The 15848-nt window shown below is 38.7% G+C and overlaps 1 long non-coding RNA gene across 1 annotated transcript; it reads left to right on the top strand.

Moving 5' to 3' along the window:
* The first annotated feature begins 7617 nt into the window (after positions 1-7617).
* On the top strand, positions 7618-8354 carry LOC119917831. The gene is made up of 3 exons (XR_005447341.1): positions 7618-7648; positions 8055-8108; positions 8271-8354. It is a non-coding gene; the product is annotated as an uncharacterized LOC119917831 (long non-coding RNA).
* Positions 8355-15848: the final 7494 nt, after the last annotated feature.

Below are 15848 nucleotides of genomic sequence, written 5' to 3'. Positions count from 1 at the left end.
CAGTTTGCCTACAGGGCTAACAGGTCAGTGGATGATGCAGTCCACTTAGGACTCCGAAAAGGACAGGAGCAGACCACAACAGACAGTCAGGACTGCATTCAGGGCTTATACATTTCCAGAGTCATGAAACAGGCAGGAAACATCACTGCAGATCCATCTAACCCCGGACACAACCTGTTCCAGCTCCTCTCCTCTGGTAGGTGCTACAGAGCACTGTATGCCAAAATAGTCTCTGGAACAGTTTCTTCCCACAAGCCATCACTCTGATGAACAGCTGACTCTGACTCACAGTGTCAGGAACAATTCCTGTGCAATAACCCAGTAACTCTGTCTCTATTCAGCCACCGGTTTACTGGTTACCACTTATTTATTCATCATTCTCTATTTCAGAACTGTTCATATTGTATATACTGTATACCAATTCCACCTACCTCAAGTACATAACACCTGCAAATAATACTTATTTATTCCAGCATCCTTTGCACTATGCTCCATCACACTGTGTACATGTATGCTTGTATGTGTATGCGCACCTGTATATCTCAACCACTTCTGACATGTACATAATAATATAGATAATGATAACAATAATTGTAATAATTATTTACTCCTGCAATATTGCACTCTGCTCAGTGCAATATTGCACTATTGTCTCAATCTGTCTATTTTGTTTGTGTGTATATATTTGTTCTCTATACTGTAGCCTGTGTTTGATTTTATAACTGTATTATTGTGTAATTGTACAATTGTATAAGTTAGCACATTGTGAGCATTGTACAATCCAGAGTCCAGTTCCAATTCACAATCACAATAAAGCTTATTGTGATAAGCTGTTTTTTGGCAGAGCTGGCCGTCGCCATCTTGGTAGCGCGTCACTGTGCGTATGGCATTAGCTCCCTGAGCTAACTGGGTCACGTCAAACTAGGCGGGCATGGTTTCAGCAAGCAGTTACCTCAGCTCCACCCATGACACGCCTCTTTGACCATTTTTGGTTATACGCGATTGACGCACAGTGACGCGCTACCAAGATGGCGACGGCCAGCTCTGCCAAAAAACAGCTTCAAAACGGCTCTTCAGAAACCAATGGGTGACATCATGGACACTACATCTATTGTTTTATACAGTCTATGCGTCTCACTTAGGGCTGGGCAATATGGCAAAAAATGTTATCATGATAAACATTTTCATATCATTTGATATCAATAATTATCACAATAAATGTCAAATCATTATTTCTTTCAAGTTTAAAGGCTGATTTTTGCTCCTGAGTGAAAGTTGAAGAGGCCAGGTGGTTGATTGTGGTTTTAAACTATTCTTTATGGTCAGAATATGAGAAACAATTGTCAAAGAGTCAATCACTTAACAAATATAAGGTAGAACATTCAAAAACAATTATGATAAAAATCTTTTTCCACAACAAGATATAAACATCTTTATAGAAAAATTAAGTGCTTATTCATGTGTGATCCAAATGAATTAAATCATACATTTATTGAACATTTGTTAAATTGTTATTGAGGAAAACAATATAGCAATAATTATCATTATTGTTTAATTGCTCAGCCCTGTTTGCTCTTAGGAGACATCAGTGTTTACTTTGAGTGTTTAAGTTGTACAATGATCAACTTTGACTAGAGAAATACCAGGGAAACTGAATGGCTTTTCATTGGAACACAAATAAAAAGGTGTGACTTTAACTTTATATAAGAGCAGATCTTTGTCTTGTTCAGCAGCTCCACACAGGACGGCTGAAGATACTCACTGGTACTGAAAAGAATCATCAGAACAGGTCAGTTTTTTTACATTTCAATCATAGAGGCAAATCAAAGTGCTTTACATACATACAAGCAACTTGAGGCCAGTGTAAAGATTAAAAACAGGAGTAACATGTTGAGTTCTCTTGGTTCTGGATGAGCTGAAGTTGTCTTTTAGTTGAACCAAATAAGAGAGCTTTACAATTGTTCATCCTGCTGGAAATCAAGGCTTTAAAAAGTACTCGTTCTTAACAAATACAAGGATTTTTGTCTTGCCTTTATTTAACTGAAGGAAATGTAATTGCTCTTAGCACTGACAGAGTGTTCCCAGGGGACCAACATCACTTGGTGATAAGCATTGTTGTTATTTTTGTCATGTATGATGTGACCTAGAAGGGGCATGTACACGGTGAATAATAGCGGCTCAAGAATCGAAACCTGGGGCTTCCACATGTCATGGTGTACAACATAGCTTCTGCCTTCAAGACATCATCTGAACTAGCTGAGGACTTTGTCTGATAATTCCGACCCCTGTTCCAGTCTGTCAAGAAGGACTTTATGGCCAAAGTTTCAAAATCTGCACTAAGATGAAGCTGCAACATGTTTCAGCTGAATCAGTGTTCACGCGAATATCATTCAACACCCTATCAGTGCAGTCTCAGTGCTGTGATCTGAAGCTACACTGATTTCTGTCCAAAAGGCCATTTATATTTAAAAAGTTATTCATTTGAATCAAAACAGTGTTCTCACTGGCCTCTATGATAGGCCAACGAGAACGCTAATCATTTTGGTACATTAGTTAGCTTCTCAACAGTAGTGAACAAGGCACGATGAATGTTGATATTAGTAACATGTCTGTCTCTCTTAATGAAAGGTCATCATCAACTTTCATATCTGCAACATCTCCACCATGAAGATGCTCACTGTGACTTTCTTAGTGTGCACCATGATGGTGCTGACCCGAGCTACCCGTGAGTATTTACTGGCAGGGCTGGATTGGCATTTACTACAGTACTGAACATGAGAACATTTTTTAAAGTAGGTTTATATGCTATTTACTTTAGTGTTTCCATTTTCTGCTTCTAATTTACCAAATTGCAGAGTGAAAAATTTTACTTTTGACTTTATAGTTACTGCTTACTTTACAGAGGAAGATTTTAAAACATATGATCAACCAATTAAGTCTCGTCCCTGTCCTCTGAAAACCATGTATCTCCAAAGATTAAACTGTTCATGAGCTAAGAGAAAAAACACTGTTCGTACAGAAGAAGTACGAGAATTTTCTCAACACATTACGAAACACTAAGAATAAAAAATTATTTGGACACACAGGGAGTGGTGCATTTCAGCCTCTCTCAGATTTTAACTGTTGCCTTAACATGAAATCATCAATAATAATAATAATAATCCAATAATAGATTATATTAGCCTAAAGCCTTCATGTGCAGTTTGCTGATTATACTGTACTTTTACTTAAAGAGGCTTTATAGAAATGAAGCACACACCTGTCAACATCTGAAAGGCTGCAGTCACAGAGAGAATCATGTTATCTTGCTGGCCAACACCTAGCACTTGCTAACGTTTTTCGATGCAGAGTTGTATCACTCTCCACATTATTACAAAAAGTATTTAGTCAGCCACTGATTGTGCAAGTTCTCCTACTTAGAAAGATGAGAAAGGGCTGTAATATTCATCACAGGTACACTTCAGCTATGAGAGACAATGAGAAATCACATTGTAGGATTTTTAAAGAATTTATTTGTAAATTATGGTGGAAAATAAGTATTTGGTCATTAAAAAAGTTTAAGTCAATACTTTGTAACATAACCTTTGTTGGCAATGACAGAGGTCAAACGTTTCCTCTAAGTCTTCACCAGGTTTGCACACACTGTAGCTGGTATTTTGGCCCATTCCTCCATGCAGATCTCCTCTAGAGCAATGATGTTTTGGGACTGTCGCTGGGCAACACGGACTTTCAACTCCCTCCACAAATTTTCTATGGGGTTGAGGTCTGGAGACTGGCTAGGCCACTCCAGGACCTTGAAATGCTTTTTAACGGAGCCACTCCTTTTGGGATCATTGTTATGCTGGAAGACCCAGCCACGTTCCATCTTCAAGGAAGGAGGTTTTGACTTAAAATCTCACGATACATAGCCCTGTTCATTCTTCCCTTAACACGGATCAGTTTTCCTGTCCCCTTTGCAGAAAACAGCCCCAAAGCATGATGTTTCCTCCAACATGTTTCACAGTAGTGATGGTATTCTTGGGATGCATTTTTTCTTCCTCCAAACATGACGAGTTGAGTTTTTAACCAAAAATTTCTATTTTGGTTTCATCTGACCACATGATATTCTCCCAATCCTCTTCTGAATCATCCATATGCTCTCTGGCAAACTTCAGACAGGCCTGGACATGTACTGGCTTAAGCAGGGGGACACGCCTGGCACTGCAGGATTTGAGCCCCTCTCGGTGTAGTGTGTTACTGATGGTAGCCTTTGTTACTTTGGTCCCCGCTCTCTGCCGGTCATTCATCAGAGTTTGAGTTTGGAGTCTGACTGTTTGAGGCTGTGGACAGGTGTCATTAATACAGGTAACGAGTGGAGGACAGAAGAGCTTCTTAAAGAAGTTACAGGTCTGTGAGAGCCAGAAATCTTGCTTGTTTGTGGGTGACCAAATACGTATTTTCCACCATAATTTACAAATAAATTCTTTAAAAATCCTACAATGTGATTTCCTGGTTTTTTTTTTTCTCATTTTGTCTCTCATAGTTGAAGTGTACCTATGATGGAAATTCAGACCTCTTTCATCTTTCTAAGTAGGAGAACTTGCACAATCAGTGGCTGACTAAATACTTTTTGGCCCCAGTGTACGTGACCCACAAAATACAGTATACCATTATGCAACAACACAGAGGAAGACCCATTCAATACTGTAATGTTAGTTACTGCAGTCTGGTATAAAGTGTGGCAACAATCTCATTTATAATATTCAGTCTAGCTCACTAACCATTTTGTTATCATCAAATACATTTAGCTGTGCTCACATCAGAGATGGGGACTCAAGTTTGAGACTCGGACTCAAGTCCGACTTAAGTCGCACACACCGTGAATTCAGACTCGACTTGAGACTTGTCCTCAACAGACTTCAGACTTGAGGTGCGGGGCTCGTGAACAATGTTTAACATAGATGTCTGAGCTTACTGTTATTCCCCTCCCTCCACTACTTATAACCTGCCTACATAACATGTAGTATCAGCTGGACGTGAGAGAGGACAACAAACACCTGCAGCTGCTGTGCCATTCCTCATAAGCTTTGACTTTAAAACTTCATACAACAAGTCCCAAGCAAAGATGCGCTGAATCCAAAATAGGTTAGTAACCTGAGGTTAATAAAAATGCAGCAGGTGATACAGCAGCAGCCGGATTGTCTGGGGCTCCCTGTTTGCAGCTCAGCTAGGCAAACAGCAGCCAGATTTAAACGGACAGACATGGGAGTAGTTTCCTTCTTTGATCTAACTCTGTAAATAAGTGTATTTCTCATAATGTCAAAATATTGCTTCAAGTAAAGGTTCTTCTTCCACCACTACTCACCATTCAGCTCTTCCACAAGCAGAGGACCAACCTGAGCCAGTGGAAACTACAGTAGAATGTGAGTGTATATTTCTTAATATTTTCAATGAAAACTGTTAAACACAATGAAATAACAAAATAAATAAACCAGCAGATGTCCTAGTTCACTAACTGCTATGTAAAATTGTCCGGTTGTTGAACCTGAGCCAGTAGAAACTACAGTAATATGTGTGTATTTCTTCATATTTGTAATGAAACCTGTTTAAGACATTATATATACAGAAATTAAATAACAATATATAAATAAAAATAAATAAAAATAAAAGGGCATATTTCCCAGTTCAATAACTGCTATGTTAAATTGTCCAGCTACTACAGATGCAGACAGCTGGACAACAGGTCCAAAAGAACCAGGTTGGTGTGTATATATGCACTTTTAGAAAAATGCAACACTCTTTGTCTAAATGTTCTCCTGCAAACACAGAGAACCTGCACCTAGATAGTCGTGCAGCTCCCCTGGAGACTTAATAGATCTCTCTCTCTAATTTATTTGTCTTCAGATGACAACCATGACGGCTATGAACTGTCTTGTTCTGATGGTTGGACTATGTGCAGAACTGGAGTGTGTTGTCTCCGCTACGTTGCAGAACACTTGACTTGGACTGAAGCGGAGGTAAACTGGATGATTTCAGAGCACATTTACTTGAACATTGGGCTAACTGGCATCTTCTTTCAATGTCCTCTTACTATTGTTTTCCTTGCGGACATCACTCTGTCTGTTTATCTCCACTAGCGAAACTGCCAGTCCGGGATGGGAACCCTTGCAAATGTCATTGAGACTTTGGATGACATTTATGATGTGATGAAGACTGCCGGTCATAAGAATGGGCAAATTTGGGTTGGAGCCTGTAATACTTCTGAGGTATATCATTTATCAATACACAAGGTCTGACATTTTTTAAACAATATTCTCTGAATCAGGGACGAACTGGGAATAAAAAATGGCCCTGGACTTTGATCCAGCCAGGCCATCAGAACGGTGCACCGTATACTCCACCGCCCTGCTAATTCACACACTTTAAAACAGGTCCAGCCTCTAATAAACCACCTAGCAGCATCACAGCCATTGATCACTATGGCAGTACACATACTGAAATTGGCATGATTGAACTACCTCACATCACAAGAAGACTAGAAGACTAAAATTTCCACAATCCTCTCTGAGACAGAGAACTGTCTAACTGCTGCTCAGGGTCAGCTGGTTGGCTTTAAGTCATAATAAAAAACAGGGTGAACACCTCTCCAAACATAGAAAATAACCTAAGAGAGCAGCACCGATCATCAACCTGAATATAAATAAAATATATAAATTATAAACTACTAAAGGTAAACTACTAAATTTTGAAAAACTTCAAAAAAACAGCAGCGGCACCACTATTTCATAGCAAGTGAATGAGTGGCAACACAACAAATGTTACTGTGTGGCTTTACTCACCGTTTACACCTGTTGATGAGTTTCAATGTATTGTCTAGTAAGAGGTGAAGAGGCAGCAATCTTGTCGATGAGCATCATATCTAGCAAATCACTAAAGACACATTCTCCCACACAAAATATAAATTTGAGAGAGGAAGCACTGATTAGTTTTATAATGTGTAGAGGCTATTGCAACCAATGGCAGACATTAAATAAAATTAGCTACTTAACATATGTAAATGTCTAAAACATTAATGTATAGAATGAAAAGACAAAAACAATCAGAATCAAATAAATGCTTCTTTTAGCTAAATAAAATTACACAACGTCTGTGGCCCTGGTACTAATACTAGCCTACTACTACTGTGGACGAGTTGGTTACTTTTTTACATTTACTTGCATTTCAGCAAAGACTTTTGACTCTTTTGTCTGTGAACTTTTTAGCCCGACCCTGAACGTTTTTAACTGTAGCTCGTTTTCCAGCTGTCAGTGTCACTGTGGTGTGTGTGAGTGAGATGGAAGTGGCAGGGCTAAGGTCTGTGTATACCTTCATATGGAATTGACCAACAGGTCTGGGGAGAAGGCGGGGTTGGCCGGTGTCGCTCAACCTTCTGCCAACTTTTTAGTATTATTAGTAAGAGAGTAAAAGCTAAGGAAGGTGTCCCACTGGCCCGGAGGTTGGCCGGCCCGGTGGGAATTGTCCCGGTATTCCAGATGACCAGACCGCCACTGCTCTGAACTGATATTAAGCTAACAATACTCTGTTCTATTTTGCCTCACAGGATCCTGATTGGCCCATGAGTATGATTCACGGGCGAGCACATATGCGCCCCACTGTTTGCAAGTAGGAGGTAAATCAATTCAACTTGACATTATGTAAGAGTGGTATAAATGATTCTGGACAAATAAAAAGTGTTGCATGGCAAATATTCTTTGGTTTTATAAAATCAGTTTAAAGAACAATGTGTAAGAAGATTTGGTCAGAAGTTTAGTTAAAAAAGTGAACCAACATGAGTTTCAGTGATTGATATCTACTAAAGTTACCTAACCAGCTTGTTTTGTAATCCCACTTGTGCCTTGATATGCAATAGTGAGTCATTGTAGTGTCCAGTCTGCCCTCAGTCCAACATGAGAGGACAAAGAAGCAGAGTTTTCAATCACAGCCAAAGATGGTGCAATCCGTTTATTGTTACAAAAACACGGAAATGGCTGAGAGCAGATGTCCCAAGTCAATAACTGCTGTGTTAAATTGTCCAGCTGATACAGATGCAGATTACAAATTCAGGACAGCAGAAACTACGGAAGAAAGTGGTGTGTATTTCTTCATATTTGTAATGAAACAAAAACAAAATAAAAGTGCATTGGTCTATATATATCTGAAGCTACATGTTTCTACATGGTGATGCATCATTAGACAGGTTAAGGTCTTAGTTTGTGCTGAGTTTACTGACTCCTGTGTTTTGGTACTTACAGGAAATGCACATGGATGCTTAAATGAAACGCAGTGTGATGCTCGTCTCCCCTCAGTCTGCAGCGTTATTCTGATGTGATTCCTGGCTGAAACAGAGGCATGGTCGAGCTGTACAAAGCACAAACTCCTGGTCGATGTGTTTTCATGCTATCAATTTCATATAACCAGAAGGATCATTATCTCATTTGACATCTTTCTCTTTTCTATCGCTGTAACGCTACTTAAGGAATGAAGCGACAGGTGACAAAACAGGAGCTGGATTGTTTCTGAGACCTTGTGTCTTTAATAAGAGCAAACTGAATGTGTTATGAAAAGATTTATTTTAGCAAAGCCTTATTCTGAAGAGTTATTTGTTCTTTCTTGACTTTTTCAAAATTAAAAGTGCATCATCATTGAAACAAGCTGGTCTGTGAGTCTGATATAGGATATAGAATTAATTGCAACATCCAAACTTCACATACCTTCCTTTATGTTTGAGTTTTAAATACAATATTATAAATATTGTATATTCTAAAAATTTAAAAATATTCAATATTGTAAAGCAATGTTTCTTAACCAATTTATTCAGCCAGTTTTAATTGTTTTGATACTAATTGCTTAGAAATTAAACATTGCTCCAAATAGAATGATATACTAAATATGATTATACACAAAAACACATACTGTACATACTGCATTTTATTTGTTAATGCAAAACCTGTGACAAATACAGAGAATGATTCAGTGATTCTTAAACATGCTAAGAGTTGGACAAATCATTTAAGTACTGTCCCCTACTGTCAGATTTTTTTTTCAGTCTCAGTTATTTTCAGTGTACAGAAGAGGATTAAGGCCACACGTGAAAAAATATTTGAGCTCTGAGATTATTCTCAAAAATCTCAGAACTTAAATACATTTTTCACATGTGGCCTTAATCCTCTTCTGTACAGTTTCAACTTTCGGCCTTTTTTGGCGTGGAGGAGGGGTCTGAAGGGAGGGGCAAGGAGAGTGTGGTTTGCATATAATTATTATAACTTTCAGTTTGTATCATAGTGCAGAAATGTGAGCATGTTCCCGTTTCAGAGCTCAGTCTTGACCGCTGAGGAGACGGTTTTGGATATGGATATGGCCATTTGTACTGACCACCCTTTCTGAAGGCACGTTTGTAACTTGTATACACACATACTTTCTGGCACTTTTGTGCCTTCCACTAAGCCAGTGGGTAAGCATCTGCAATGATTGTAGGAAGGTACATTTTTAAAGTACATTTTCACCTCAGTATGAAGTTTTTCTAGGGTTAATGGCATTGCACTTACTGTTGCTGCTGACCTGTTCTTCCTAGCATTGGTGATTCGCTGTAACAATCCAGATAGGCACTTCTTTCCTCTTGGTAGTGATGTAGGTGCTTTGTGTGGTCACGTCTGGAGGCTGACTTCAAGTAGGAAAAGTGTGACCTTTCTCTCTGAGGCCATGACTTCAGTGAAATCAAGAAGCAAAGAAGCTGGCTTACTTCCTCCAGGACAGTGATGCCATTGTCTTTAGGCATAAGATGTCATGTGCTTCTCTCTGCTGCTAGTACCCAACAGACGGCTTGCTGCTGCTCCAAGAACCTGGAAATCATTTCAAACGTGGTATCCCCTCCTGGTGGCCACATCTTGAGTCAGTGCCTGCTCAGGGATGTTCAAGTCTGCCTGCTTCTTTTGAAGCTCTTGTTTCCGTTTCCAACTTTAACAAATCCCTTGCAACAAATGTGGGCATGGGATTCCACCCTTGGCATGTTGAGGACTTTGGAAATTGCCAGATTTAAACTGTGACCAAATGAAGAAAACCAAACACAAGGAAAATGTTCAAATGGCTTTCTGCATGCACTCTGTTATAATTCCAGACAGACTTCTATCTTTATCTTCCAGTCCTGGAGCAGGTTTTCCATTTTTTCAGTGCTATACTGTCATGTGGTCTTCTTGAAAACACAGTGTCTCAAGTTAGTGGGACTTGAGTTGCCATTCTGAGGACAAATAGTGAACCGTACTGCCTTTTTCATTAGATGAAGAAATCCAACTTTTTACACAATCTGAAATGGCATCATGTCTTTGGAGATGAAACAGGTCATAGCTTTAATCAACTCTTGGGCTGGTTTTAAAAAGGGAGCGTAAGACACATTTTGCCAAGGATTCTGCAACAGTAGGTTGAACTGCAGCAGTATCAGAGGTAGTCTAAAGTAATTCTTTCTTAACTCAGTTATTACGTAGTGTCTTACTATATTGTATTGATCTCATAGATGTTGCAGTAAATTTGAGGTGTTGGAAACTTTAGCTACAACTTTTTTGTCAAGTTTTGCGATTGGGTGTCCGTCATCTTTAACAACCTCCTGGTCATTCTTGGTAAATCTAAAATTCTCCCACACTGATGAGTTTTTATGCTCGGTCCCTATGCCGTTGTTTAGCTAAAGTAGCGTAGCCCCATGTAGGTAGCCCCTCTACACATAATGTCACTCTCACGTAGTAGTCCATAGACTGTACATTAGAATATCATCAAAAAGTTGATTTATTTCAGTAATTCCATTCAAAAAGTGAAACTTGGATATTATATTCATTCATTCCACACAGACTGATATATTTCAAATGTTTATTTCATTAATTGTGATGATTAAAACTGACAACTACTGAAAATCCCAAAATCAGTATCTCCGAAAAAAAAAAAAATAAATTACTGAAATAAATCAACTTTTTGATGATATTCTAATTGTATGACCAGCACCTGTATATAAGAAATGGACGTAGGTATTGTGACGTCACCAGTTGGTTTGTGATCGTTTTGAAGCCTCGAGTTGTCTGATGTCGCATTTTTGCAACAAGGAAGTGCCCGGAAGTGACGATACGGCGGAGCTAACGGCCATGTGCGGAGCTAGCTAGCTTGCTTAGCTAGGTGCAACTGTAACTCACGTTAATTGTCATTTAACAGGGCTGATAACTTTGTCTAGCGAACAACAGTCTTAAAACTAAATGTACTCACCAGAGAAAGTGAACAGCCAACTCCTAATAACCTTTTTCAATGGTGCTGGTTAAATTTACACAGTTCAGAGAGTACGACTTGTCACATAGATTCCCACCCTGAAACATACTCTGCTTTGTGGTCTATTTAAAATTAATAATTTACTAAATGAACATCATTTTGTATTGAAGAAGACTTGAAACTAGTGACTGAGACCATAAACTCATCAGGAAAGTGTTTACTGAGGGAATTATTCAGTTGAGAAGTAGGGTCATTTTGCCATTATTTCTAATGGAGCCGGACTTCTTCTTGCAACCAGAAGAGTTGCCCCCTGCTGGATAGTCAATAGAATGCAGGTTTCAGGGACTTCCGCATCGGCTTCATATTGTAGACCGGAAGCTTCCCACTTGAGTAGTCCCAACAGTGATGCAGTGGTTAACTGAAAAAAGCACAATTGTAGATTATATACAAATTATATGCAACACGCTTTACTTGCCCCTCCCCTCACACCCCTTCTCTCCATGCCAAAACAGTGACAGAAAGTTGAAACTGTATGGAAGAGGATAAGGGCCATTTTTGAAAAATGTATTTGAGTTAATGAACTTTGATTAAAGTCAGAATTCTGGCTTTAAATTCAGATTTAAATACATTGAAAACACACACTGAAAACAACTTTACTAGTCAGAACATAAACAAAAGTTGCCATTGGCTAAGCCTCAAGGGACTAAAGGACAGTCTCTATGATTGGAATGAGCTGCAGAGGACATTGATCAACACTGATCTTTGTTTCCTGAATACAGACTTATCTCGCTGGATGAGATGCTCAGTTTTCTTTTCTCTTTACCTTACTTTGTATCCTAAGGAGAGATCATTGTCCAATACAAAATGAACTCCCTAACTGCATAAGAAGACAGAACCCTCCATGATTAAATTGAGAAAAGGACTACCGCTGTGCCCCGCTTTTATTGCAAATAGAGTTCAGCTAAAGTGAATGTCATCAGTAAATACCCCTTTCACTAGCAAGGACCACGCCACAGCAATGTGATTTAGAGGTACATGCAAATATGGAATGCATGATTATGGAGGATGGATTAATGCATATAGAGGGGAAGGGTGATGTGGGAAGAAGGATGTCTCGGATTGGCTGATCTGAGAGTGTGTACAGAAGACCGGGCAGAGAGACTCAGTGTGGGGGTTCTGTCTCAGAAGTGTTTCGCCCAAGCTTATTTCAAGCCAGTATCTAGATGAGACGTGAGAGAGCTGTGCCCTGATTGAATAGCAAGGGATGAGGGGAAGAAGGGAGCAGGGATGGGGGATGATGGGATGATGGGATGATGGGATGAAGGGATGAGGGAAGACAGGATGAGTGGATGTGTGTAGGGATGAATGGATGAAAGGAAGAAAAAAGGTGAGGGTGGATCGAGCAATCTGAAACAAGCGGTTCAGGCTGAGCGGAGCGGTATATGTAGCCTTGACAGGTGATTGAAGGTGTGGTTGAGGCGTGGCCCCGCTCCCAAACCTAAGTCAACAAATTAACTTCATTGTGTGTGTTTATGGTATTACAACACAGGTCGGAACGTTTACTGGTGGTGCTCTTGAGTATTATTTTCACGGTGGAGAAAAAATGGTACACTGTCCAACCCAAATCCAGCACCCACCACCTGAGTACAACTCAGTGTGTATGCTGTGTGTGGCAGTGTGGTAGTTATATGTAATCCACTATGAAAACTAAGCTTATTGAGTGATTTTGTTATCCTCACATATGGACGTATGGTCAGGACCCGTCGTGTCAGTTTGTAACTGGGGATGTAAATGTAATGTAATGTAAATGCTCCATACTTGCCTTTCTAGTCTTTTCATTCATTCACACACCGGCGGAAAAGCCGGCAGGGGCAATTCAGGGTTCAGTATCTTGCCCAAGGACACTTCGAAATGCAGCCTTGGGGAGCCAGGATTGAACCGCCGACGAAGCCCTGTAGCGTCACTTTGTAAAGGTAAGTATATACAGTAATATTAAACAGATAAAACAGTAAAGAGGTGGTTGGGGTGGACAGAGGGCTAGTAACCAGACTTACAACCAGGAGCCATGTCCCGTGTGAAACAAAAAGTCAAATTACATAAGTTAACTGAAGTATTATTTTAACTGAAACCATGATCTTTAGCCAACCCTAACCAAGTACTTTTGATGCGTAAACCTAACCAAATTGCTATGTTGTTCAAATAACAATGTTTTGCAAAGTTAAGTTTTTTTTTAAAGTGTGACTGGACATTGCATTTATGTTGCTACCATTGCTAACTGCCCTTGTTGTATGTTTGTTGTTTGACTTAGATTAGATATGGGTTTATTTTAATTTAAAGCTGCACCTAATGATTATTTTCAAATTGATTAATCAATTACGATAATTGATAATTATCTTACAATGATTTATTTTTGATTAGTATTCTACTTTTTTTTGTATTATTCTATTAATATAACAATTTATCCAAAATAAATATCAAAAATAGGTCTCATTATATAATTCAATGGTTAATCATCCTATTGTACAAATGTATTTCTATCAATGTGGGGCAAAGAAAATAACAAATTACAGACTATAACACGCAGACTGTAACAACAGTCACATTATAATTAGTCTGTAATATTAGTTTTGGCTGTTTTCTCACTCAGATGTGGCCGTAAAATAAACTGAAAAATGAACATTAATGACACAGGCTGCAGCATTACCTTACCATGAGAGCAGCAGTGTAAAAAGTACTGTTAACATGGAGACAATGATGACATAATTAGACATGGAATACCATAAAGGAAGGAAGGCCTAAATCTTAAACACGCTCCTCGTGCTGTAATTCTAAGTACCATGCTAGTGTGGAGACCAAAAGTGCTGCTGTTTCCATCTTGACAAAGTACTCCGGGATGCTTTTGTTTCACGTGATCACACACACTCTCCAATTCACAGAGCTATAAATAAAATACTCCCAAACTATATTTACCTTATAGCCTACTTTTAAGACACCGTTTTTGTGGTTTCAGTGAATCATTTGTAATATTGATTGGTTGAAACAGCCAGTGTACGGACTCTCCGTTCACTGTTGGCCTATAATAATAGATGATGTTTCATTATTAACAATTTATTGGTAAACACCCTTTTGAGACTTTTGAGGTCTGGTTATAGGTCCGTGACTCCGAGTGGTGCCCCGTATTTTTAAGGATAATAATAACTTTTAATATGATCCTTTTACTAATATTTCTAGAATTACATACCTGAACAAAAAATGGTGTGCACATAGGTGTAACTTTTGTTGTATAAGCCAGTATTTATCTTGCAGAGATCAAACACTGTCATTAGATAACATTGATTATGGGTGGATGAATTATTGCGTCTATTTTCAGCTGCTTATCCGTGTCAACATAGCAGTGGCAGCAGGCCAAGCAGGTGGCCAGGATCCTACAGTGAGATTCCAAGGTATTCTCAGGCCAGATGGGGTATAGAATATGAGTCCTCAAAAATATGCACCCAGTGAAATCATACACATCCAGATTGGTCAAACAATATCCTCTACACTTAAGAAGTTGATTTATTTGGCTTCTTAATTTGTTGCACTAAAGTGGTTTTCCATTTCAATTACAATTTGTATTTTTGTTTATGGCCAGTATGTTCTTAAATACATTCATTTCAGACAATGGAGACCTTAGAGTGTTTCTTTATCCGGCAGTAATGTTATCAAGGTTTGTGAATGTGGATTACTATTAACTTTACCTTCAGGTCTTGTGTGTTTATGCTATTAGTAGAATGCAGGGTTAATGTATCTCAATGATTTAATCTTCAAGATGTTTGCTTCAGAGAATTTTTGCGTTTTACATTACACTGCGTTTGAGCTTCTCTATTTAAACTCAACTCGGACAGTGAACAGTGAATGAACACAGCTTCTGAATAAGTGTGCTGCTCTGCGGTGGCGAGCATAGTTGAATTATTGTTGTGAATATCAGTGGATCCATGGTTGCTATGACTGATCCACTGTCACATTACACAATAGGATTGAATGTGAAGCCACAATAACCTTGCATTAAGTGTGTGTGTGATACTGGTGTCTCTGGAGTTCTAATGAACTATTCATTATTGTTTACTGTAAATATATCAGATCCATGTTGCTATACACTATCCTCATCAAACACTGTCATCAGTATTTTTCTTTCTTTTACAACAACTCGCACACATAGGCGTCATTTACACTGGGGACGTCCTACCACATTTTGAAATGCTGATTTTGTTCCCATCACTTTTTGAAAGCATTAGTTACAAATGTTCTGAAAGATTACTTGCACCAAGAAATATTAACAATGAAACTGCTTTGAGAAAGGTTTGTTTGCACAATTTTAACTAGAAACAAATGTGCATTGTCCAAATGTAAAAGTAAAAGTACTTAAGCTGAAAAAGCTGCTCATTCTGCAATATATAGTTATATTTTTATATTTATGAATTGCCAATTGCCGCTGAAGTGTTTTGTTTGTATCCCTTTGTATAATAAAGACATTTCCACCATACAATTGAGCAGAAAATGTCTCCAGAATGCAGGAAATTAAGTGTTTAATTCTTTAATTTCCTTTATAA

This window comes from Micropterus salmoides, unplaced genomic scaffold (assembly GCF_014851395.1).
Source record: "Micropterus salmoides isolate LMB-PRFRI ecotype aquatic unplaced genomic scaffold, ASM1485139v1 Ms_hic_scaffold_2261, whole genome shotgun sequence".
NCBI lineage: Eukaryota > Metazoa > Chordata > Actinopteri > Centrarchiformes > Centrarchidae > Micropterus > Micropterus salmoides.
This window is presented reverse-complemented; position numbering and strand designations above follow the sequence as displayed.